The sequence below is a fragment of the Salmo salar genome, chromosome 20 (genome assembly GCF_965601325.2).
Source record: "Salmo salar chromosome 20, fSalSal1, whole genome shotgun sequence".
In the NCBI taxonomy this organism is placed as follows: Eukaryota; Metazoa; Chordata; class Actinopteri; order Salmoniformes; family Salmonidae; genus Salmo; species Salmo salar.
This window is the reverse complement of record NC_138310.1, coordinates 75,220,145-75,245,660: the sequence shown is the minus strand read 5'-3', so window position 1 is coordinate 75,245,660 and position 25,516 is coordinate 75,220,145. Positions and strand designations below refer to the sequence as shown.

The 25,516-nt window shown below is 42.6% G+C and overlaps 1 protein-coding gene and 1 pseudogene across 2 annotated transcripts in view; both read right to left on the bottom strand.

Moving 5' to 3' along the window:
- LOC106581359 (phosphatidylinositol 4,5-bisphosphate 3-kinase catalytic subunit beta isoform) overlaps positions 1-22,115 on the bottom strand; it is a 96,127-nt gene extending 74,012 nt beyond the window's left edge. Inside the window, exon 1 of one of the 2 annotated variants that reach the window (XM_014163366.3) lies at positions 21,611-22,115. The gene's annotated coding sequence lies outside the window, so the exon portion shown is untranslated. Of the gene's footprint in view, positions 1-21,328; positions 21,582-21,610 lie in introns of those variants that run through there. The other variant, XM_014163367.3, reaches the window with a different exon arrangement.
- Positions 10,153-16,276, bottom strand: LOC145862382 (general transcription factor II-I repeat domain-containing protein 2B-like; annotated as a pseudogene).
- Positions 22,116-25,516: the final 3,401 nt, after the last annotated feature.

Sequence of the window (25,516 nt, the reverse complement as noted above, 5' to 3'; positions counted from 1 at the left end):
CCTCTCAGTAGTTATAACCTTCGCATCCTCTCAGTAGTTGTACCCGTCGCATCCTCTCAGTAGTTGTACCCTTCGCATCCTCTCAGCAATGACTCAAAGGCTCCTTCAGTCACACTAATCAAGAGCGCTCACACACACACACACACACACACACACACACACACACACACACACACACACGCTCTCACCAAACACACACAGGTCCTCAAGGGGTCATTACAGAAGACCATGTGACATCACTGCCTGGAAGTAAACAAAATACCTCTGTCCATCACAAACACAATACACAGCCACACTAGGAAACCTATGAACGTCACAACACAGCCACACTAGGAAACCTATGAACACCAAACAACACAGCCACACTAGGACACCTATGAACACCAAACAACACTGCCACACTAGGACACCTATGAACATCACAACACAGCCACACTAGGACACCTATGAACATCACAACACAGCCACACTAGGACACCTATGAACACCAAACACAGCCACACTAGGACACCTATGAACATCACAACACAGCCACACTAGGACACCTATGAACATCACAACACAGCCACACTAGGACACCTATGAACACCAAACAACACAGCCACACTAGGACACCTATGAACGTCACAACACAGCCACACTTGGACACCTATGAACACCAAACAACACAGCCACACTAGGACACCTATGAACCCTGCCACTCATGTATTACAGATGTACTCAGAATAACACACACAGTACACAATCACCCACTTAAGGTCCATACATTTTAATTATCTAAGAGAACTGTGACGATGATGTTGTGTGAGAGGAGTGTCAGTGTGTGTGTGTCCCGGAGTGTGTGAGACAGCTTGTGAACTTTCTCCGTTCTTCTCTCCATCTAATTTTAGGGACCATTGTATGACTGACCCCAGATGGGAGGGGGCTGTGTGTGTGTGTCTGATATAGTTGTCATAGCTCCCCTGGATGCTGTAAATCAGTTACCTTCTGCCTGCCTGAACAAAGGTCTGCCCCAGCCAAGGGTATGGTACACACACACACACACACACCACACACACACACACACACACGAGGGTGAGATGGAGGAGTAGCAGACAAATAGTAAGAGAACATTTCCATGATGTCTGCTCACCAGGCGCAAATACTCCCACAATATACTGGATGTTTATGTCTACATTACAATCCACACCTGCACATTTTTGTGCAGGTGTCACACACACACCCCCCTAACCTGTAGGAGTGATGTACAGTATTTGGCTAAGAGCAGCCAGAGGTCAGATGATAAACAACAGGCAGAAAAGGGAGAGGAAATGCAGCGAGAGAGAACCCAAACAGCCGAGACTGACCCAAAAGTGTCCAGGCTGGGTGGGTCCGTCTTATGTAAATGAGGGTCTGACTGACTATCTCACAGCAGGGAAGGGGAGAGGTCATGGGGTTTCTTCACCTTACTTAATATAACGTTGAGATCCATGTGGTTTTCATGAAAACATTCCATTGTCATCAATTGACTGTGTCCCTGACTGTATATACAGTGGGGAGAACAAGTATTGATAACCTGCAAAATCGGCAGTGTTTCCTACTTACAAAGCATGTAGAGGTCTGTAATTTTTATCATAGGTACACTTCAACTGTGAGAGACGGAATCTAAAACAAAAATCCAGGAAATCACATTGTATGATTTTTAAGTAATTAATTTGCATTTTATTGCATGACATAAGTATTTGATCACCTACCAACCAGTAAGAATTCCGGCTCTCACAGACCTGTTAGTTTTTCTTTAAGAAGCCCTCCTGTTCTCCACTCATTACCTGTATTAACTGCACCTGTTTGAACTTGTTACCTGTATAAAAGACACCTGTCCACACACTCAATCAAACAGACTCCAACCTCTCCACAATGGCCAAGACCAGAGAGCTGTGTAAGGACATCAGGGATAAAATTGTAGACATGCACAAGGCTGGGATGGGCTACAGGACAATAGGCAAGCAGCTTGGTGAGAAGGCAACAACTGTTGGTGCATTTATTAGAAAATGGAAGAAGTTCAAGATGATGGTCAATCATCCTCGGTCTGGGGCTCCATGCAAGATCTCACGTCGTGGGCCATCAATGATCATGAGGAAGGTGAGGGATCAGCCCAGAACTACACGGCAGGACCTGGTCAATGACCTGACGAGAGCTGGGACCACAGTCTCAAAGAAAACCATTAGTAACACACTACGCCGTCATGGATTAAAATCCTGCAGCACACGCAAGGTCCCCCTGCTCAAGCCAGCGCATGTCCAGGCCCGTCTGAAGTTTGCCAATGACCATCTGGATGATCCAGAGGAGGAATGGGAGAAGGTCGTGTGGTCTGATGAGACAAAAATATAGCTTTTTGGTCTAAACTCCACTCGCCGTGTTTGGAGGAAGAAGAAGGATGAGTACAACCCCAAGAACACCATCCCAACCGTGAAGCATGGAGGGGGAAATATCATTCTTTGGGGATGTTTTCTGCAAAGGGGACAGGACGACTGCACCGTATTGAGGGGAGGATGGATGGGGCCATGTATCGCGAGATCTTGGCCAACAACCTCCTTCCCTCAGTAAGAGCATTGAAGATGGGTCGTGGCTGGGTCTTCCAGCATGACAACGACCCAAAACACATAGCCAGGGCAACTAAGGAGTGGCTCCGTAAGAAGCATCTCAAGGTCCTGGAGTGGCCTAGCCAGTCTCCAGACCTGAACCCAATAGAAAATCTTTGGAGGGAGCTGAAAGTCCGAATTGCCCAGCGACAGCCCCGAAACCTGAAGGTCTGTATGGAGGAGTGGGCCAAAATCCCCGCTGCAGTGTGTGCAAACCTGGTCAAGAACTACAGGAAACGTATGATCTCTGTAATTGCAAACAAAGGTTTCTGTACCAAATAGTAACCTGTTGAGGGTAGGGGGCAGTATTTGCACGGCCGGATAAAAAAAACGTACCCGATTTAATCTGGTTATTACTACTGCCCAGAAACTAGAATATGCATATAATTATTGGCTTTGGATAGAAAACACCCTAAAGTTTCTAAAACTGTTTGAATGGTGTCTGTGAGTATAACAGAACTCATATGGCAGGCAAAAACCTGAGAAGATTCTGTACAGGAAGTGCCCTCTCTGACCATTCCTTGGGCTTCTTGACTCTTTTTATTGAAAACTTAGGATCTTTGCTGTAACGTGACACTTCCTACGGCTCCCATAGGCTCCCAGAACCCGGGAAAAAGCTGAATGATGTCGAGGCAGCCCCTGGCTGAAAAACATTAGCGCCTTTGGTAAGTGGTCTATCAGAGGACAATGAGACTGAGGCGCGTGCACGAGGCGACCTCATGTTTTTATTTTCTCTCTTTTTGAACGTAAACACGGTTTCTCGGTCGGAATATTATCGCTTTTTTACGAGAAAAATGCCATAAAAATTGATTTTAAACAGCGGTTGACATGCTTCTAAGTACGGTAATGGAATATTTAGAATTTTTTTTGTCACGAAACGCGTCGGGCGCGTCACCCTTCTTTACACTTCGGATAGTGTCTTGAACGCACGAACAAAACAGAGGATATTTGAACATAACTATGGATTATTTTGAACCAAACCAACATTTGTTATTGAAGTAGAAGTCCTGGGAGTGCATTCTGACGAAGAACAGCAAAGGTAATAACATTTTTCTTATAGTAAATCTGACTTTGGTGAGGGCTAAACTTGGTGGGTGTCTAAATAGCTAGCCCTGTGATGCCGGGCTATCTACTCATGTGCTTTCACCAAAAAGCTATTTTAAAATCGGACATAGCGAGTGCATACAGGAGTTCTGTATCTATAATTCTTAAAATAATTATGTTTTTTTGTGAACGTTTATCGTGAGTAATTTAGTAAATTCACTGGAAGTATGCTAGTTCTGAACGTCACATGCTAATGTAAAAAGCTGGTTTTTGATATAAATATGAACTTGATTGAACAAAACATGCATGTATTGTATAACATAATGTCCTAGGATTGTCATCTGATGAAGATCAAAGGTTAGTGCTGCATTTAGCTGTCTTCTGGGTTTATGTGACATTATATGCTAGCTTGAAAAATGGGTGTCTGATTATTTCTGGCTGGGTACTCTGCTGACATAATCTAATGTTTTGCTTTCGTTGTAAAGACTTTTTGAAATCGGACAGTGTGGTTAGATTAACGAGAGTCTTGTCTTTAAAATGGTGTAAAATAGTCATATGTTTGAGAAATTGAAGTAATAGCATTTCTAAGGTATTTGAATATCGCGCCACGGGATTACACTGGCTGTTGCGTAGGTGGGACGATCAGAACTAGCATACCCACCGCAAACTTCCGGTGAATTTACTAAATTACTCACGATAAACGTTCACAAAAAAACAAATTATTTTAAGAATTATAGATACAGAACTCCTTTCGGCAAAAGCACATTTTGCAATATTCTGAGTAGATAGCCCAGCCATCAAGGCTAGCTAATTTGACACCCACCAAGTTTGGCCCTCACCAAACTCCGATTTACTATTAGAAAAATGTTATTACCTTTGCTGTTCTTCGTCAGAATGCACTCCCAGGACTTCTACTTCAATAACAAATGTTGGTGTGGTTCAAAATAATCCACAGTTATGTTCAAATATCCTCTGTTTTGTTCGTGCGTTCAAGACACTATCCGAAGGGTGACGAAGGGTGACGCGCCCGACGCGTTTCGTGACCCAAAAAAATCTAAATATTCCATTACCGTACTTCGAAGCATGTCAACCGCTGTTTAAAATCAATTTATGCGATTTTTCTCGTAAAAAAGCGATAATATTCCGACCGGGAAACCCTGTTTTAGTTCAAAGACGAAAAAATAAAAACATGGTGTCGCCTCGTGCACGTGCCTCAGTCTCATGGTTCTCTGATCGACCACTATCCAAATGCGCTACTGTTTTTCAGCCAGGGCCTGCAAAGACAGAAGGCGGCAAACCGCTGAATGATGAGAGCCTATGGGAGCCGTAGGAAGTGTCACGTTACAGCAGAGATCCTCAGTTTTCAATAAAGAGAGTGTAGAAGCCCAAGAAATGGTCAGAGGCCACTTCCTGTAAGGAATCTTCTCAGGTTTTTGCCTGCCATATGAGTTCTGTTATACTCACAGACACCATTCAAACAGTTTTAGAAACTTTAGGGTGTTTTCTATCCAAAGCCAATAATTATATGCATATTCTAGTTTCTGGGCAGTAGTAATAACCAGATTAAATCGGGTACGTTTTTTATCCGGCCGTGCAAATACTGCCCCCACCTTAGAGAGGTTAACAGAACTCAAATGGCAGGCCAAAACCTCAGAAGATTCTGTACAGGAAGTACCCTGTCTGACCATTTCTTGGCCTTCTTTGTCATCTCTATCCAAAACAGAGGATCTCTGCTGTAACGTGACACTTTCTAAGACTCCCATAGGCTCTCAGAAGGCGCCAGAACGTTGAATGATGACTCTGCAGTCTCTGGCTGAAAAACAGTAGCGCATTTGGATAGTGGTCGATCTGAGAACAATGAGACGGGCGTGCACGTGAAGAGGCCATTTTACATTTTCTGTCTTTGAACGAAAACAACGACTCCCGGTCGGAATATTATCGCTATTTTACGAGAAAAATCGCATCAAAATTCATTTTAAACAGCGTTTGACATGCTTCGAAGTACGGTAATGGAATGGGTGTCTGATTATTTCTGGCTGGGTACTCTCCTGACATAATCTAATGTTTTGCTTTCGTTGTAAAGCCTTTTTGAAATCGGACAGTGTGGTTAGATAAAGGAGAGTCTTGTCTTTAAAATGGTGTAAAATAGTCATATGTTTGAAAAATTGAAGTTTTCGGATTTTCGAGGAGTTTGTATTTCGCGCCACGCCTATCATTGGATATTGGAGTGGTGTTCCGCTAGCGGAACGTCTAGATGTAAGAGGTTTTAACTAGGCAAGCAGATCCATAGACGCACACACGCATGTCAATCACTACGTCATCAGAGCGCGACGTATGTTTGTTGTCGAATGCCGAAACCTGAACTAAACACCTCGGTTTAAAAGCTGACAGTGGTTTTATATACTTTTATTTAGAATCCTGCGGCTCTGTTGGGCTAAACTGCTGTGAGCGCTGCCATCTGTCCCGGGATCCTGACAGATTCCGTATAGGGGGAGAGACGCGAAAGCCCAGCTAGCCTAGCTGGCTCGGCGGTCTCAAATGGAGGCCACTATTGAACGTTTCCAGTGTTGCAGGAGTTGTGCTTACTTTGCTTTGTTCCGGGACAATGTGGACCGCGCTGACTTTCAATGTAGCAACAGCTTTCTTGCGGAGGACTACAGGAGCGAAGTAGATACTCTTAGCAAGCAAGTAGTAAACCTAAATAAGCAACTGGGGAACCCATGGCCACCTACTTTTTCTTTTACCCAAGTAGCCAGACACCGCTCTGGTCTGGTGGAATTTTAGCCACCGTGTCGGCTCTCCACAGCCGACTCGCCAGTGCTAGGCAGGGTTCCATCCCCGAAGGGGTCTCCCCCTTCTTTGGAGAACGGAGCTGTTCTCGACCCAACCAACCAGCAATGGAGGTACGTCACTTGCCGTGGAAGTCGAAGAAGGCGTCCTCTAGCAACGGGGGCCTCCATGGAGATGTTGAGCCCGGAACTGACACAGACCAGAAATAGCTTTGCCGCCCTGGATCCAGAGGTTCCCGGCCCCTTCGTCCTTGGTGGCTTCCCAATCTGGATCGGATCCGGAGGTACCTGCGTCTTCGTCCTCGGTTCTGTGTCCCTCTCCGGTGGCTTCTACCTCGGGTTCAGATCTGAGAGACCTGCCCATAAAACATCACCACCTGTCATCATTGGCAGCTCTACAGTGAGAAACATCTTGGTCCCCGAGGCAAAAACTCTGTGCTACCCAGGAGCACAAGTACAGGACATAACGAGGCTGCTTCCGACAGTTCTACCACAGATGCCGGGAGCTGACACTGTGGTAGTCCATGTGGGTTCAAACGACATCAGGAGGGCTAACTCGGAACATTTGAACATTTATTTTAAAATAACTAATTTGAGCATTAAAAAAAGACTCCAAAAAAACTGCCAATAATTTCAGGTCCAGTACCATCGTTGGGCCGCGGGTGTGAAAGATTCAGCAGACTGCTGGCATTACACATCTGACTAAAAGACTACTGTACTCTGCTGGAGTCACTTTTATTGATAACTTTGACACCTTCTGGAAACAGAAGATACTCTACAGGAATGACGGAGTACATCCAAATCATCTTGGCTCCTGGACTCGGTCTACGCATCTCAAGGCCGCATTGAAACAATGACTGGTAAATGATCCAAGACCAGCTCAGTTAATCCCTACCATTGTGAGAATGAGTCGTCATAATGCTGCATCAAATGTACATGATCTTAGGTGCATGGGCAAACACAAAGTAAGTCATTTACGTACCCCTAATTGCACCAAATACATATGTTTATCCTACAGCTATTGTAAGCAGTAATCATGAGCCTATGAACCATAGTTACACTGTTAGCACTGAGGCAGTGTGCAATAGTAGGAAGACCACTTCATGCAGCTCACCCTGTACTATCAGCTCCAATGTAAATAACATGAGTAAGTCGACCTCTGATAAGCTTCCCAGTAAAGCATTCAAAACAATCAAGCAACCCAGAAAAGTGCTACAAATAGCCCATATTAACAAGGTCCATGAAGTCAATAACTTGCTTGTAACAGATTACATTCATATTCTGACTCACTTAGATAATACCTTTGATGATACAGTGGTAGCAATGGTTATAACATCTACCGAAAAGACAAATACCAACGGAGGCAGTGTTGCGGTCTATATTCAGAACTACATTCCTGTAAAGCTTAGAGACGATCTAATGTTAAATACTGTTGAAGTAATATGGCTACAGGTTCATCTGCCTCACCTAAAGCCCATTCTTATGGGAAGCTGATCGACCACCAAGTGCTAACAGTCAGTATCTGGATAATGTGTGTGAAATGCTTGACAATGTGTGTGATATCAACAGAGAAGTAGATTTTCTGGGTGATTTAAATATTGACTGGCTATCATCAAGCTGCCCACTCAGGAAAAAACTTCAAACTGTAACCAGTGCCTGCAACCTGGATCAGGTTATCAGTCAGCCTACCAGGGTAGTTACAAACAGCACAGGAATAAAAACATCAACATGTATTGATCACATCTTTACTAAGGCTGCAGATATTTGCTTTAAAGCAGTATCCAAATCCATAGGATGTAGTGATCACAATATAGTAGCCATATCTAGGAAAACCAAAGTTCCAAAGGCTGGGCGTAATATAGTGTATAAGAGGTCATACAAGAAGTTTTGTAGTGATTCATATGTTGATGATGTAAAGAATATTTGCTGGTCTGTGGTGTGCAATGAGGAGCAACCAGACACTGCACTTGATGCATTTATGAAACTACTTATTCCAGTTACTAATAAGCACGGACCCATTAAGAAAATGACTGTAAAAACTGTTAAATCCCCTTGGATTGATGAGGCACTGAAAAATGGTATGGTTGAGAGGGATGAGGCAAAGGTATGGAAAATAGGTCTGGCAGCCCAACTGATTGGCAAACGTACTGCAAATTAAGAACTAATGTGACTAACCAAAAATAAACTACACTATGTAACAAAGAATGACAGTAAAAAGCTTTGGGGCACCTTAAATTACATTTTGGGAAAAAAAGCCAATTCGGCTCCTTCATTCAATCAGATGGCTCATTCATCAAAGCCCACTGATATAGCAAAATAATTACTTTTTCATTGGCAAGATTGTAGCGGTATTTATTAGAGGGGGGTAAAGATAAAGATTTTGTTCACCGCCAGGCAGGTATTAACCATGCCGAAAGGAAAAGAGTAGAACAGAGAAAGTACCACTACCAGACCCACACACATCAGCAGAAGAGACTGCCTAGAGCGTAGCCTGTTTGCCAGAGGATAGAAAAGAGAAGACACACCATATAAAACCCATGTCACAGCGCATGGGTAACCCCGCCAATAATACCTCATACAATAATAAATGGCAGAGCAATTGAACGACAACTTCTTAGAAACAATTTACAAGAAAGAACCCAGTCATCAACAGAGGATTTGCAATAAATTTGTATTACCTTCCAGTGGAGGAGTGCTGATGGTGTTCATAGACAAAACAAAGGCCTTAAAATGTCCACAATCTTCTCGGCCACATGTCATTAGTACACACCACCTCAATACAGTTCAAATAACAATACACAACTTGCAAGCAACCTCTCTTTTAACTAAAATGTCAACCCAAATACTTCTGGCAGGGCAATAATATTACAGCTCTAATGAACATGAACGGAAAGTGCATCTGAAAAATAGAAAGTCTGCTGCAGGGTCAAGCACTGGAACGATAGAGGGAAGAGAAAGAGAACAAGAGAGATCTTAGCTGTGGCTTAGCTGTGGCTTGCAGTTGTACTGTGACCGTCTGATGGTTTGTTGGTTTGTTGTCAAAGCTTCGCAACAATGTTGCTACTAATCCACGCGATCCATATCCGGTGCGGTCCCAAACGATAACAACCACGACCTAGAGCGGTCACACCGATGATTGAGTTAAACAAACTACACACGCTGAAAATAAACAAGACTTCTGCAGCATAGCACACACAAACTGTAGCGCCAACCAAGAGCTCCCTCCCAGAGAGCTGAAAGAGCTGTCTATCTCCTCCTTCCTTACTGCTGATGAGCTTTTAAAGTGAAGGCTCCGTGCAGGATTTCGCCACAAAATAAGCAAACTTAGGGATGACATGCCAGCAACAAACACTGACACTACACATCCAAGTATTTATTTTATTTTATCTTTAACTAACAGTTTTTTATCGATTTATTTAACTAGGCAAGTCAGTTAAGAACAAATTCTTATTTTCAATGACGGCCTAGGAACAATTGGTTAACAGCTTGTTCAGATTTGTACCTTGTCAGCTCGGGGATTCGAACTTGCAACCTTCCGGTTACTAGTCCAAAGCTCTAACCACTAGGCTACCCTGCCGCCCCTGATATATCGGACCAAATTATGAAAGACAAGAATTGTACATTGAATTCCATAAAGTCAGTGTGGAAGAGGTGAAAAAAATGATTGTCGTCTATCAACAATGACAAGCCACCGGGGTTTGACAATCTGGATGGCAAATTACTGAGGATAATAGCAGAGGATATTGCCACTCCTATTTGCCACATCTTCAATTTAAGCCTACTAGAGAGCGTGTGCCCTCAGGCCTGGAGGGAAACTAAAGTCATAGCGCTACCCAAGAATAGTAAAGCCTTCTTTACTGGCTCAAATACCCAACCAATCAGCCTGTTACCAACTTCTGGAAAGAAATTGATGATAAAATGATTGTGGGGGCTGTCTTGTTAGACTTCAGTGCAGCTTTTGACATTATCGATCATAGTCTGCTGCTGGAAAAACGTATGCCTTATGGATTTACACCCCCTGCTATAATGTGGATAAAGTGTGACTTGTCTAACAGAACACAGAGGGTGTTCTTTAATGGAAGCCTCTCAAATAGAATCAGGAATTCCCCAGGGTAGCCGTTTAGGCCCCTTGCTTTTTAAAATTAGCCCTAAATATTTCTAAAACTAAAAGCATTGTATTTGAAACAAAAACATTCACTAAACCCTAAACCTCAACTAAATCTTGTAATAAATAATGTGGAAATTGAGCAAGTTGAGATGATTAAACTGCTTGGAGTAACCCTAGATTGTAAACGGTCATGGTCAAAACATATTGATGCAGTAGTAGCTAAGATGGGGAGAAGTCTGTCTATAATAAAGTGATGCTCTGTCTTTTTAACAGCAATATCAACAAGGCAGGTCCTACAGGCCCTAGTTTTGTCGCACCTTGACTACTGTTCAGTCATGTGCTCAGGTGCCACAAAAAAGGACTTAGGAAATTTGCAATTGGCTCAGAACAGGGCAGCACGGCTGGCCCTTAAAAGTACACAGAGAGCTAATATTAATAAATATGCATGTCAATCTCTCCTGGCTGAAAGTGGAGGAGAGATGGATTTCTTTATTTATGAGAGGTATTGACATGTTGAATGCACCGAGCTGTCTGTCTAAACTACTGGCACGCAGCTCAGACACCCATGCATACCCCACAAGACATGCCACAAGAGGTCTCTTCACAGTCCCACAGTCCCCAAGTCCAGAATAGAATATGGGAGGCACACAGTGCTACATAGAGCCATGACTACATGGAACTCCATTCCACATCTAGTAACTGACACAAGCAGTAAAATTTGATTTAAAAAACAGATTAAAAAAAATAATAATTGGAACAGCGGGACTGTGAAGCAAAAAACATTGGCACAGATAGATATGTAGTAGCGGTGGAGTAGGGGTCTGAGGGCACACAGTGTTGTGAAATCTGTGAATGTATTGTAATGTTTTTAAAATGGTATAAACTGCCTTAATTTGGCTGGACCCCAGGAAGAGTAGCTGCTGCTTTGACAGCAGCTAATGGGGATCCATAATAAAAACAAGTCAGTTAAGCACAAATTCTTATTTACAATGACGGCCCGGATGACGCTGGGCCAATTGTGTGCCGCCCTATGGGACTCCCATTCAGGGCCGGATGTGATACAGCCTGGATTCGAACCAGGGACTGTAGTGACGCCTCTTGCACTGAGATGCAGTGCCTTAGACCGCTGTGTCTGTGTGTTAACTATTTAACTGTACTAGAATGCTTAAAAGGCTGCTAAAAAACATTTATAAAATCGGTATCGTGTTTTTTGCAAAGGAAAATATCGGATATCAGCCAAAAATGTCATATTGTTGCATCGCTATTTCACTGCACCTATTTGGGTCACATATGACAGTACATACCTATGTAGAACAGCATCTGTGTGTGTTGTGTGCGTAACTGTAGCAGTGCCCAGCCTTATTAAGGTAGTGTTGCCATGGTTAGGAGGGTAGTCACTCCCTCAAGTTACAGAGAGAAGAGTCTAAACCTCCAGGTTAGGACAACACATCCCTCTTTCTCCATCTCAGTCTACCCTTGCCTGACGACTAACTGAATTGTTCTGCTGCTCTATGTTCGCTACATAATTCAGGCCGAGACTGCTATCGTTGTGGAGACCTCAAAACGAGGGGTGTTGTACAAAACAAAGTCATCAGCGATTGGATCATCTCTAACCAATCAGAGAATCAAAGCCAAAAACACATTTTCAAAACGTCACTTTACACAAGTGGGATCTGGCTCTGGCCCAACCCATCTGTTTCTGGAACCAATCAGAATGGTTTGGTTCTAGAAATTGTTTGCAGTCTAGATATTGTCAGGCTTAGATCCAGAATAGAAATTGTCATCACTTAGATCCAGACACATTGCGGTGAAGAAACTAACCTCCTTAGGCGTCGTAGCGTTTTGGCCAGAACAAGGAGTTTGGGTAGTCAGGCAAAGTCTCTCTCTCCACTCTTATTTCTCTATCAAAACTCTTAATTTCTACCGCTACTTGTCTCACTTCTCTATATCTATCCAACCCTCATTCTATACCAAGCAAACCTCACTCCAACCCTCATTCTATACTAGGCCAGGGCAATTATTTCCCATGGAGGGCAACATTGGAATATATTTTTGCCATTGTGGGCCAGAATCATATTACAGGATTATACATCATGTTTATGACTGATGACAGATATACAGTTGAAGTCGGAAGTTTCCATAGACTTAGTTGGAGTCATAAACTCTTTTCAACCACTCCACAAATTTCTTGTTAACAAACTATACTTTTGGCAAGTCGGTTAGGACATCTACTTTGTGCATGACACAATACATTTTTCCAACAATTGTTTACAGACAGATAATTTCACTGTATCACAATTCCAGTGGGTCAGAAGTTTACATTCACTAAGTTGACTGTGCCTTTAAACAGCTTGGGAAATTCCAGAAAATTATGTCATGGCTTTCGAAGCTTCTGATAGGCTAATTGACATCATTTGAGTCAATTGGACGTGTACCTGTGGATGTATTTCAAGGCCTACCTTCAAACTCATTGCCTCTTTGCTTGACATCATGGGTAAATCAAAAGAAATCAGCCAAGACCTCAGAAAAAAAACATTGTAGACCTCCACCAGTCTGGTTCATCCTTGGGAGCAATTTCCAAATGCCTGAAGGTACCATGTTTATCTGTACAAACAATAGTATGCAAGTATAAACACCATGGGACCACACAGCCGTCATACCGCTCAGGAAGGAGATGAACGTACTTTGGTGCGAAAAGTGCCAATCAATCCCAGAACAACAGCAAAGGACCTTGTGAAGATGCTGGAGGAAACGGGTACAAAAGTATCTATATCCACAGTAAAACGAGTCCTATCTGGACATAACCTAAAAGGCCGCTCAGCAAGGAAGCTCCACAGCTCCAAAACCGCCATAAAAAAGCCAGACTACGGTTTGCAACTGCACATGGGGACAAAGATCGTACTTTTTGGAGAAATGTCCTCTGGTCTGATGAAACAAAAATAGATCTGTTTGGCCATAATGATCATCATTATGTTTGGAGGAAAAATGGGGAGGCTTGCAAGCCAAAGAACACCATCCCAACCGTGACGCACGGGGGTGGCAGCATCATGTTGTGGGGGTGCTTTGCTGCAGGAGGGACTGGTGCACTTCACAAAATAGATGGCATCTTGAGGAAGGAAAATTAGGTGGACATATTGAAGCAACTTCTCAAGACATCAGTCAGGATGTTAAAGCTTGGTTGCAAATGGGTCTTCCAAATGGACAATGACCCCAAGCACACTTCCAAAGTTGTGGCAAAATGGCATAAGGACAACAAAGTCAAGGTATTGGAGTGGCCATCAGAAAGCCCCGACCTCAATCCTATAGAAAATTTGTGGGCAGAACTGAAAAAGCGTGTGCGAGCAAGGAAGCCTACAATCCTGACTCAGTTACACCAGCTCTGTCAGGAGGAATGGACCAAAATTCACCCAACTTATTGTGGAACGGCTTGTGGAAGGCTACCCGAAATGTTTGAACCAAGTTAAACAATTTAAAGGCAATGCTACCAAATACTAATTGAGTGTATGTAAACTTCTGAGCCACTGGGAATGTGATGAGACTTAAAAGCTGAAATAAGTCACTCCACTATTATTCTGACATTTCACATTCTTAAAATAAAGTAGTGATCCTAACTGACCTAAGACAGGGAATTTTTACTAGGACTAAACGTCAGGAAATGTGAAACTGAGTTTAAATGTATTTGGCTAAGGTATATGTAAACTTCCGACTTCAACTGGATCTTCAAATCATATCCAGATATGCTACTTATTTTACTTTTTTAACATACACAGAAATAAACCACATCCATGTTCTCCTTTTGGTAGGTATTTTCATTACTAAACATGCAACGAACTACACGGAGGGAAAAGTACACTGTGCATTCAGCACCACGGACAGAACTCTTGTTAACGGGTACGCACAAAAACACAAGGAAGAGGGAGAGCTCAACATTACATTTAAACTACTCAATCAGTGTGAGGAGAGAAGTCTCTGATGGGCATTGACTAGAACAGTGAAGTCAGGTATAGTTTCTGACGTCGCTATGCGCAGGATTGCTGAGAGTCAGTAAGAGATGATTTATGTCTTGACTTGTTATATTTCATCACTGAAAATGTCTTCACATATATTGGGTCAACCTAACAGTACAAACATCTCAAATCAAATTTATTTTTCACATACACATGGTTAGCAGGTGTTAATGCAAGTGTAGCAAAATGCTTGTGCTTCTAGTTCCGACCATGCAGTAATATCTAACAAGTAATATAACCTAACAATTTCACAACAACTACCTTATACACACACACACAAGTGTAAAGGAATGAATACGAATATGTACATAAAAATATATAAATGAGTGATGGCCAAACAGCATAGGCAACATGCAGTAGATGGTATAGAGTACAGTATATACACATATGAGATGAGTAATGCAGGGTATGAAAACATTATATAAAGTGGCATTGTTTAAAGTGGCTAGTGATACATTTAATTACATCAGATGGCAAGATGCAGTAGATGGTATAGCATACAGTATATACATAAGAGATGAGTAATGTAGGGAGAGATGAGTAATGTAGGGCATGAGCATGACTCTGAGCATGACTCCTGATCTTTGGAAAGTTTTGCTCATTGAGTGATGCATAGAACCTCGTCAGTGACATTGGAGAACGATTCAAAACAATCACTGCATCAGACTGAAGATTGATAAGCTCAACTCGCAGGTCAGTGAGAGCGTTATCCACATTGAAGGTGAAAGAAGAGGAAACCAACAGCATGTCATTTTCCAACACTTTGAAATCCTCAAAACGAGGAGAAAACTCACCGCTCAAAGCACGCAGCAGTGATGTATACTTCTCCCGCTGGTCATCTGACAGGGAACACACTAGTAGTGTCGGAAGGTGGGTGAGATTGTTGGCTTCTACTTGGCGGGTCAGGAGGAGTCATTTTCCCTTGAAGGTTATGACAAGGCTGTACATCTGATGTGCAAAAAGGCCCTTCCCTTGTAGTTTGGAATTCAGTTCATTCATGAGGGCCATGATGTCCACGGTGAAGGCAAAAAAATAAAAATAAAAATCAGCCAACCATTCTTTATCTTGCAGTTGAGGGAAATCCACATATTTTCCTTTCATTTGCAAAAACTCAGCTCTCTCTGACTTCAGGTCCCACACCCATTTAAGCACCTTCCCCAAACTCAGCCATCTCACATTTGTGTGGTAGGGGAGATCTGCATGACCCAGCTCTGTCTCTTCCAACAGTGAGACAAAGTGCCTGTGGTTTAAAGATTTAGCTCTTATGAAGTTTACCACTTTAGTGACTGTATCCACAACATGGCTCATTTTCAGAACACATTTACAGAGCACCTCCTGATGAATAATGCAATGCAGGAGAAAAAAAATATCTGATCTGGGTTCAGCTCAGCTACTTGATCTTGTATCCTTTTCAAAAGGCCAATGTTTTTTCTTGTCAAGTTTGGGCACCCATCAGTGGTCACACTGGATAACTCTTCAAAACTCAGTCCCAGCTTTGTCACAATTATTAACCTCCAATAAATCTTTCCCTGTGGTTTAGCTCTTCATTGACTGCACTGAACCAAGCTCCTCTGTAATTTCAAAGTCTGGGGTTATGCCTCGTAGGAATATCAACAACTGCGCCGTGTCACGTGCATCACTGCTCTCATCCAGGGCCAAGGAGAAATAGGTGAAATCCTTTACCTTGTCTTTCAACTGTTGATCCATATTCTCTGCGATGTCCTCAACACACCGTGTTACTGATCGTCTTGACAGGGAAACATTTTCAAACAGCTTTCTTGTCGGGGCAAAGAATTGCTGCAGAGTCAATTAAACATTCTTTAATAAATTCACCCTTAGCGAATGGCTTGCTATGTTTAGCAATTTTGTGGGACAATACATAGCTAGCTCTCGCAATTCCGTCATTTTATAAATGCCGTTTTGTAAAAAGTCCTTGCTGTTTTTGCAACTGAGAAACTCTTTCGGTGCACTTGCCCTCTGCTCAGAAGACATATTCCTATATTTCTCTGCATGCTTCATCTGGAAGTGTCGGAACAAGTTGTAGTCTTTCAAGACAGCGATGCTCTCTTTGCACACAGCTTTCCCTGATACCTCAAAGAAATATTTCAATGCCCACTCTTGCTGGATCACCCTACATTCATTGCCTACTTTCCTTTTCTTTGAAAAACTAATTTTTGCGCAATTTCTAGCTAGCTACAATTTGTAGCTGTGACGTGTGTGTCAGACTGTCAGTCACTGTCTGTCCTCGTGCAGTTGTTATTTACACGTGCCTTCAAATAAAATGTCCCACAAGCGGTGGGAGTTAAATCATTACACAAAAGCGAGTATTCATTGGGCTTTTAATTTCAATAACAAATAGTAAAGTTTTTCAAAACCTATCGCAAATTCTTTATGATCTGAGCATGATTCCGCGGGCCGCATACGGCCGGACCTTTGATCAGGCCTGTTCTATACCAAGCAAACCTCCATTCAAAACTAGATCTATTCTTTCTATACCTTTCTGCAACTACTTTGTCTTTCATTCCATCTATCGCTCAACCTTTTCAACTCTTATTTCCTCTCTCCTTTACAACAAACTAATACTGTAAAATCATCTTCCTTTCGTTTCAATATATCCCCTTCTGTACTCCTGCATACTGTAGCTGTACTGCTCAGCCCCTTTCTTTCACCCTATGTTCCTCGCTCCTCCTCCCATCTCCCTCTCTGAATTCCTTTGCAGGTCTTGGCTTGTGAAGCAAGAAAGTGGAGAATTCCATCAGGCTGCTATTCTCTCTGGTTCAGTCACTGGTCATGTCACACTTCCAATGTGTCTGCATGTCCTGTATATGCTCATTATTATATGAAGTCTATCTACTGTAAATCTATTTACTGTATACCTACTATAAATCTACCTAGTGTATCTCTCGGTATGTAATGTGACCTCGTCTGAGGGCATGCTTATGCATATTAAGCCACAGAAGGTATTTGGCTCAGGGGATACGACTGTTTGATGGGGCATGACACCCCCCCCCCCCCCCCTAAACACACACGAGCACAGCTGCTCCACACAACACACACTCCTGGCTTCCCTTCAGATTTCAGAGAGGATGTTACACAAGCCATCAACGGCTGTGAGGGATGATTACATTTGACTGTGACAGCAGGAAGTGTGTGTTTGCGTGTGTGTGTGTGTGTGTCAGAGAACCAGTTAGGGAGCAAGAGGACAGTTGAGGATGGTGGGTGGGTGGCAGCAATATTAGAAGATACAGGTGTCTCATTCATTCATTCATTCATTAATTCAACAAGAACACTGACTACTGTACAAACACACATGACCTCAACGGTATTGTATAAACAGGCAGGTGGGGAGTATATGTCCCTGATGGAGGGTGTTTCAGTACAGTAAATCTATTGTAATGAATAGAGAGAAGGAAAGAAGAGGGGGAGAAGGATGAGAGGGGGTAGATTGCAGCACACCAGCAGGTGTCATTGAGATGGAGGATGGGATGTCAATCACGACCCCACTGGATTGGAGGATTGGGTCCAGATGAGAGAGACACACCCAGTACGACTGGCTAATTTAAAGGGGTAGGAACAGTAGGAACCAGTCCTTTTAGCTATCACTTTTCACCAAGGGACCAGGTCATTTTATAATAACTTTTAGGAGAGGCCTGGTTGTGGAGTAAATAGCAGGTTGTCTAAAGGGCTGCATTGTTAAGTTGACTGAAGACTGATGTCAGCAGTGTTATCAGTCCCCCCCACTACCTCAGAGGGGGCTTGAGAACAGCCCCACCCAACACTGGGCAGCCTGGCCCGCAGCCTGATTAAAAATATCTCCTCTGTTTCCCACAGGGCTATCACACCAACTCAAAATAACATTATCCTTCAAGAGAGAACTAAATACAAGTTAATTTGATCAGTACACGTTCATGTAAATGAGCAGCTACAGTAACTGGCGAATACTTATAATTATCTGTGTGTAATCAGTGATCCAAATGTCAATTTAATCATGATACGTTGGCTAATCACCCTCGCTTTCTGCACTATTGAATACAGTGTAATCATGAGGCTGCACACAAAAACACTAACACACATTTACAATAGTCTACTGCCATCAGTCAGACAGACAGTTCAGTTCTGACCTTTCTTTGCAGGAAGTGCATTAATGCTCTGAACGATAATTAGTTCCGCAGTCATGGCCACCATCTGGGCACAGTCTTAATATAGTGTGTGTGTTCGCGCCAAATGGCTACTATAACGGTCTGTGTGAGCGGGCAATAGATAAACCATGCAGGATTGCCATTTAGGAATTCATGTGGTGGAAGTGTGTTGAGGTCAATGAGTGCGTGTTTGCGTACTGTATCGTAAGTAAGTCAAATGTGTGTATTAAGTGTTTATGCAAACAAATTGTCCCCTCAGAAGCACAGAGCCCTCTCTCACATGACTGAGAATTGCTCCATTCATGGCTCCAGTCGCCACCACCTCTCCGCCAGACCCCGTGTGTTAGTGCTCCGGGGGGCTGCTCTCATAGCCACAGATACTGTAGTAGACGCACACTCCTGTTTGTGTCTCTGACGGTCCCCTGACATCATGCCTCCCTCGTCTCATCCCGCTGGGAAGCTTACTGACTTGATGCTTTGGTCTCACCAGGCTGCTGCAAACACACACGTCTGAATCAAATTATAATTTAGACAATCATAGAGGAATGGGGATTGTGTGTGTGTGTTGAAGTGAGATGATAAAGAGAGAAACAGAGAGACATGTCTGAGATGGTAAAGAGAGAGAAACAGAGAGACATGTCAGTTCTAACAAATGTAATTTCCATTGTCTTATCTTGAATAGAGAGAAAAGAGTCGACCCTCTTGTGGGAGCGAAACCCCAGAAGGGTGTGTGGACCACAAAATGTACACATCTCAGTCATACAGTGAAGATACACTATATATACAAAAGCATGTGGACACCCCTTCAAACTAGAGGATTCAGCTATTTCAGCCACACCCATTGCTGACATGTATAAAATGGTGCACACCGCCATGCAATCTCCATAGACAAACATTGGCAGAAGAATGGTCTTACTGAAGAGCTCAGGGACTTTCAACGTGGCACCGTCATAGGATGCCACCTTTCCAACAAGTAGGTTTGTCAAATTTCTGCCCTGCTGGAACTGCCCCGGTCAACTGTAAGTGCTGTTATTGTGAAGTGGAAACTTCTAGGAGCAACAACAGCTCAACCGCAAAGTGGTAGGCCACACAAGCTCACTGACTGGGACCGGAGAGTGCTTAAGTGCGTTGCACGCATAAAAATCGACTGTCCTCGGTTGCAACACTCACTACCAAGTTCCAAACTGCCTCTGGAAGCAAAGTCAGCATTCTAATTCCCATGATTTTGGAATGAGATGTTCAATGAACTGGAGTCCACATACTCTTGGTCATCTAGCGTAAGTCACACACTGTTTGCATCCACTTTAACCACTATAGAATATGCTGCCAAATAATTAGACCCGACTTGCTTAAAGATGCACTATGCAGAAATCGCTCCGCCATTTCCTGGTTACTAAAATTCAAATAGTTTGCCTAATTGCACTTTATTTGACAAAACAAGCAAGTATAATGTAGAGAATCATTGTACCATCTAAACCTCTGAAATATATTTTCCATAACCAAAAATATTGTATTTTCAGCTGTACAAAACCAAAAGAAAGTAAAAGATGCAGAAATTACAGTTCAGACCGGGAAGCATAGTGCACATAACAAATGTACCACTTCTTAGACTTACTTTCAACGAGAATGACAGATCTATAACTTACAATTCTATGTGAGTTTGGTCTTCGCCCCAAAAGTTATATTGCAGCTTTGAGAGAATCAGAGATAGAATTCTAATGCAAGTTTGAGCATGTATGAAATATAATTGAAACTACATCTAAAATTGTGTTAATTCACTAATATATCTAAGGACAGGTAAGGTGTGCCATCACATTGGCTAGGCAATAACTATAGCTCAAGGACATAGCCCCCTTGGAATCATTGTCCTAGGCATATGTTTGTCACCAAGTGTGCTCAGAGTTAGCCTATCCAAGTGTAGGCAGGCCTAAAAACTGACAAAGTGGGGCAAATAGGCCTGGCGAAAATGACAAACAGTGTGCTACTACACTACGCTATTCATTAATTTTCCTGAAACGCACTATCTGCCGGTTAACCGCTTAATTCTACCCGTCCTCTCCAAAAACATCCCGGTTCTACACATAAAAACGTCACGTTTGAGTTTAAATATAAACTACAGCGGGGCAAACGTCGATGTGACGTGCCCTATTTTACCACTCTGTCAATGTTCCTGTAACATCCCCTTCAGTTTGGCATAGAGTACATACAAAATGAATCCTGACATAACCAACAGCAAAGAATAGCAATGGTACCAAGAGTAGCCTAAACATGTCCCCATCGTGTCATCCGTAGCCCAGAGTCAACCCGTGGTTTTGTATAGGCTGAGATAAAAATGAGGGAACAGCAGCGGAATACACCAGGAGTAGGATACACCGGGTGCAGAGGGGTAAACGAGTGCGTCAAGCCCGAGTTTTAATTAATGGCAAGTCACCAAATAAAATGATAAAAACGACACCCAACTGCATCTTAAATACATTGCATAATAATTGTAAGACCAAATCATGTCGCTGCTTTCAAAGGCCCATATTTAAAAACGACTACAATCCGAGGATATTTGGCATAGTCTACATAACTCGTAGGGTTTGTAGTTCACATGATCCTAGGTGTGGACGATACTTACGGATGATAACCCTAGGGATAAGGCAGAATGGATCCTTGGGTGCTCCGAGAGGAAACCAACCATGAAACTCGTTTCGAAAAAGTGTCTATTGTTTGACAAAATGAAGATACGAATCTTTTCAAAACACTACAAAAAGTGGAAATGTAGCCGACAAATTCAAACAACCATCTGGGTGTAGATACAACGTAGCACTTCAAGTCCACCTCGGTCGACGTGCTCACTGACTCCATGTAGATTAGCCTACTAATTCGAGATAGCGACGGAAGTGTGCCAGGGACTTACCTTGAGTTACACTCCTGTTGGGAATAGGATAATATCGACCGTCCTAGTGAGGAAATAGGTATAGTTAAAAGTATTTTTTCTCTCGATATGAATCCACAATAACGATATATTTATATAGGCTTTAAAATAAGCGTATGCGTGACAAGATGAGCAGTGGGAAACCGCTGTCTTCTCCCTGCAGGACAATGCGGCCAGGTGGGCTGATCGGCGTTGGCTTCCTGTTTTTCAGAAGGTGAACCACGCACAGTTCGGGTGCTGTTGGTTTTTTTCTTCTATCCCTCCCGTTCCGTCTCTCCCCCTCCCTGCGTAGCCTACACTGTTCTTGCAGTCGCCTAGTGCTCAGCCGGCTTTGCTTCCCCTATCTTCATATCTCCGGCATGAAACTTCGGGGCCGAGATTTCACCCGGAAACACACAGTTCTGAAACCTCTCCAACTAATTGAGACGAAAGAAAAGAAACGCGAGTGGAATTTGCCAGTTGAAACATTCATTCCAACGTCGCCGAAGGCGCGTCGATTATACCCGGTGCATTCTTTTGGTGAGGGGGTCGCGAGTTGACTTGAGGCTGTCATTATACTTGGTTTTCTCTGCCACTCAGTGCCTGCCTGGTTGTGAGGCTGTGTTAAAAACGAATAGGTACACTATGCCTTATTTTGTATGTCAATAACAGTAAAGGCAGTGCATTCATCTATAGCTTAGCCTACTGTGAATGCATAACCAACCCCCTAGGCTAATGGTTCACATTCAACTAGGCTTCATTATTAATCGTGGTTTTGACCAAAACCGTCTCATAGAGAGTAAGGATAAACCAGAGGTATTTATTAGTTAGTAATCATTTTATAGTGCCTGCACCATGCAACCCAAGTCAGTTGCCTCATCAATTGAAAGCGCAGAAAGTTGACCCTTTGTCAAGTGGTGGCAATGTCTCTGATCTATCACATTTTTAAAAGCACAGTGACAAAAGGCAGAAAAAAGTATGTATTTGGTCCGATACAGCAATCCACTGTTGCTGCAGGGAGAAATGTAACCATAAATGAAAGAGCTGTGTCGCCTCCTGGTGACCTGTTTATATAAATGAGGACATGTTCTTACGTCATTATTGACGGAGAACAGTGGTGAGTTCAGTTTGATTTAACGTTTGCTACGTTGTGTGACCGTTTGTACTGAACGACACGTTTCCCCAAAAAAGTATGCACCGTTCTTCAACAGCCTTTGAGGTACGTTTGCTTCGAGGTATCGCCTGATTTAATATGGGTGTGACCATTTGAAATAGCAAAACTCACCAAACACCACACAGTAATCGCCCTCTAGGCCACCAACATCACAACGCTTTTCAACTGGTCGTTCAGTATCCTTTTCGTTGATTTTCAACGTTGCACACCGTCATACTGAACACACCCCATGACATTTACATTTTAGTCATTTAGCAGACTCTCTTATCCAGGGCGACTTACAGTAGTGAATGCATACATTTCATACATTTTTTTTTCTCCGTACTGAGTTTAGGAAACTTCTGGTTAACCAGGGAGGAGGCGATGGACTGGCTGTCTCAGAACTGACCAATAGTGTGCCAGAGATGACCAAAACCAGTGCACTCTATGGGGTATGGGATGTAATGTGTGGGTGATGATAACATTACTAAACTCATCTGACCTATAACACTGATTGTGACTATAACATTACTAAACTCATCTGACCATAACACTGATTGTGACTATAACATTACTAAACTCATCTGACCTATAACATTACTAAACTCATCTGACCATAACACTGGTTGTGACTATAACATTACTAAACTCATCTGACCTATAACATTACTAAACTCATCTGACCTATAACACTGATTGTGACTATAACATTACTAAACTCATCTGACCATAACACTGATTGTGACTATAACATTACTAAACTCATCTGACCTATAACACTGATTGTGACTATAACATTACTAAACTCATCTGACCTATAACACTGATTGTGACTATAACATTACTAAACTCATCTGACCTATAACACTGATTGTGACTATAACATTACTAAACTCATCTGACCATAACACTGATTGTGACTATAACATTACTAAACTCATCTGACCTATAACACTGATTGTGACTATAACATTACTAAACTCATCTGACCATAACACTGGTTGTGACTATAACATTACTAAACTCATCTGACCTATAACACTGATTGTGACTATAACATTACTAAACTCATCTGACCCCAGATTTGATAAACATGTGGAATATGTGAGGCATTTCTACTAGAGCTTTTATCTGATGGATGGAAATGTTTCCATGGCAACTATGTGTTTGTTGTATTTGATACCATTCCACCAATTCCGCTCCAGCCATAACCACAAGCCAGTCCTCCCCAATTAAGGTGCCACCAACCTCTTATGGTTTACCATTTCCAATGCCACTCCACTCTCTATTGCTCTCTCTCTCGCTCTCTATCACTAGCTCTCTCTCACACACATGCACACACGCATCACTGAACTTCAAGAAGCACTCTCATTATTAGCTGTAATACAATATTTCATTCCACAAGAGGGCGGTACATAGCAGCCTAGCATGTGCATCAACCTTTATCCCAAAGATCACCAGATATGTTTTAGGGCTAGGTTCATTGCCAGGAGTCATGAATTGAATGGAAGCTTCCCTTATTGGCTGAGACCTAAATGGAATTTACCCCTACCCCTCATTATTACATTTGTAAAAGAGTCAGTAATAATATAAATATGTATACATGCATGAATAAAATAAGTATTACCAAGTCACTTGGCGACTTTGGTTCCACCACTTCAGCATGGGAGACATCAGCCTATGTAATGTAATACATGCCTCTAAAACACTACAATAAAAAAGCAACCAATTTGAGGACAGACCCACTTAATACAATACCCCAATCGAACCACTGTTGGGTGATTAAGTTGTGGTTATATACAAACAAATCGCACAAGGCTATCCAAACCATGCCGAGGCTCTGAGCCAATCTGGGAATATGACTAATGAAATAAATCGTCTTTCAAAGGAAACCCTCTGCTCTGTGAAGCAGGCCAGAGCCAGGGACAGGCTGTGCCATGTGTCATATGGCCTACATAGGCAGGCAGGGGTGTGGGGCACTCCCTCCTAGTCCCCTCATAACATTCTCATTGTCTTAAATTTGGTAAACATAAGACGGCTCAAAGGGAAGAGCCAGAGTGCTATATGGCTGACTCCAGCATGCTTCTATTACAGAGCTATTCTCCTCTTATTCAATTAAATGTACCCTAACTCAATCCAAACCTGCTCGCTGCATAATCTCATAATGCGAGATAAGCATGTAATAAAAAGCACATTGGACTTGAAAGGAGACCTCATGCGAATGCGTATAATTACAGGTATCAAAATATAATAATTTGTTTAATTGTGAGCCCTTGCCAATTGGTATGTAATTGCTTGAAAGGAATAGATTGTTTCTGGGACTGAAATTGGATTGTACTGTGATGTGATCTGGGATGTGACGAGGCTATGCTTGATTGGAGAGGCGGAGACCCAGGGTCAGGCCCAAGGCAAACTTCCTGTTTTGTGCCCATACACAGCCAATGGAGAGAGACTCACTGGAGAGACATTCCTGTCCTTTCTCAGGGTACAGCACATAAATAAATGACCTAACCAATAACAACTTGTTATAACATGAAAATCATGTTGTAATCAACATGCAATAATAACCATGATTGTATTTTTACTCAGCTAATTAAGTCACCTGTATAGTGCCATGTCACTACATCCTGGTCCTATACCTCTAGCCTGGATATGCTGGTCATTTTTTCCAAATAATTCCTGTATCAATGAGGTTTAATGAAGCATTTAATGAACACAGAATGGAACCATGCAACGTGTAATGGTTTACAGGGGTG